The following is a 2,061-nucleotide window of genomic DNA, read 5'->3' as shown; positions in this document are numbered from 1 at the left end:
AGACACAGTGTCCCATCAGAGGGACGATGGGAGGGGACAGAGACACAGTGTCCCATCAGAGGGACGATGGGAGGGGACGGAGACACAGTGTCCCATCAGAGGGACGATGGGAGGGGACGGAGACACAGGAAGGACAATAGAGACCTTTTCCGTTTTTGTTTACTTTTATAAGGGAATAAATATACTTCATGTACATTTAAATTCATGGTTTGTTCCGTCTTGTGTCCACAGTTTAAACATGTAGATGTTACAATGATTCATGGTGTATTTTTGTAAATTTCGGGTCCCAGGGAGACACCAAATTTCTCTTTTAGGGCCTTGAGCTGAAAATGTGTGGGAACCAGTGGTTTACGTCAATGTGCGTAGTCGACGCCTCGAGAAAACAGAGTGACCCGGACCTCGCCGTGAAGCAGGACCTCCGGCCGCACCGTGTGCACGACGTCAACGACATTTAAAAAGCCTTTTTAAAAAAAAAAAGAAAAAACAACTTCAAAAACAATCCAACTCCCAGCAGAGTGCATTTACTTAACCTCCCCTTTCAAATGCAACCTTTAAGTCACTAGACATTAAATATTATCCTGAGAAATGTGCATGTTGAGCTCCATAGACCTCCATTCATTCTGCACTCACCTGTGGGCGCCCTCTAGTGGAACCGGCGTGGAACTGCAACCGGGTCAGAAGCCGAAGACGTTTGCGGAGAGGAAGGTTCTCCCCCCTTTACCTTCTTCGTTGTTTTGTTTCCATATCTCAGTCACGGGGAAGGATCAATGCAGCCGCACCGGGGACTTCGGGTTCTTCCGGTTCTGCCGTTACTCCGCCGGCGGCCGTGGCGCCTGGAAGAGAGCCGCTGCAGGCTACCGCTAAGCTAACGTTACCCCGTGTCTTTAGCTGCATGCTACCATGCTACTAGCCGAGCGGTGGACGGGACGGCGAGAGAAATAAATACTTCTCAAGTCTTAGATCTGAACACTCGAAATAAAAGACTTATTCTGAAGATTTTTTGATTTAAAATCACAATGTTGACCCCCCCCCCCCCCAGTATGGACAGAAGAAGAAATAAGACAGGAAGTAATATGAAGGCAGGCAGAAATGGACCTTTTTTTATTTTTCTCGGGCGATAAACAACAGTGGATTGTCCTGACCAGGCCGAACTGAACCAGGGTACACCAGACCAGATCTGGTTTTACCAGATCAAACCAGACTTAAACCGGCTGGGACCGGTTTTTCGGGGCGGCCAGGGCAGACTGTGACGGGAACAACAACAATCAGAGTACTGTTACTTTGTGTTCTGGTCCGATCCGGTCTGGTCAGGCTGGACCCGGTCTAGTCAGGCTGGACCCGGTCTAGTCAGGTTGGACCCGGTCTAGTCAGGCTGGACCCGGTCTAGTCAGGCTGGACCCGGTCTAGTCAGGTTGGACCCGGTCCAATAATCTCCCCTCCTCCCTTCAGGGTGCTGATAGGAGCGAGAGGCGCGTCTATTGAATCAGGGCAAACAAAAGAAGCTGATTGGTCCACAAACAGTAAAACCCCGCCCACCCGTCATCGTCACCCAAGCATCCTATTGGTTGCCTACATCATTCCCAAAAAAAAACAGAGCGAGCCCTTCTCCCATTGGTCAGCGTAGCCTTAGGCAATAAAGGCCGTTTTCCCATTGGTCAGTTTTGGTAACACGCCAACTGTCAGTCACTCAGCAGCGGCCAATCAGGTTACAGCACGTTACCTGTGGAACCTTCAGGAATAACGAAAAGAAAAAAAATAGAAGGATGATGATGATGATGAACAGGGAGATCAGCCAATCAGGTGACCTCGCTAGAAAAACAAACAGGAAGTGGGAGGAGTTTCCAAGCCTCAAATGGAACTTATTTATCAGGATATTTTTTTTTTTTTTTTTTTGTAACTTTTGTTTTTGTCCTTTTTGTCCGTGTGTCCGCCGTACGTGGGTCTCTTTCTTTCTTTTCCAACAGCTGATTTCAGTGCAATGCATCATGGAACGATCGACTAGTAAGAGAGGGTGTTTCACTACGAGTGTGTGTGTGTGTGTGTGTGTGTGTGTGTGTGTGT

Source organism: Etheostoma cragini, chromosome 23, assembly GCF_013103735.1.
Source record: "Etheostoma cragini isolate CJK2018 chromosome 23, CSU_Ecrag_1.0, whole genome shotgun sequence".
Classification (NCBI taxonomy): domain Eukaryota; kingdom Metazoa; phylum Chordata; class Actinopteri; order Perciformes; family Percidae; genus Etheostoma; species Etheostoma cragini.
The sequence above is the reverse complement of the archived record's forward strand: the minus strand, read 5'-3'. Positions refer to the sequence as shown.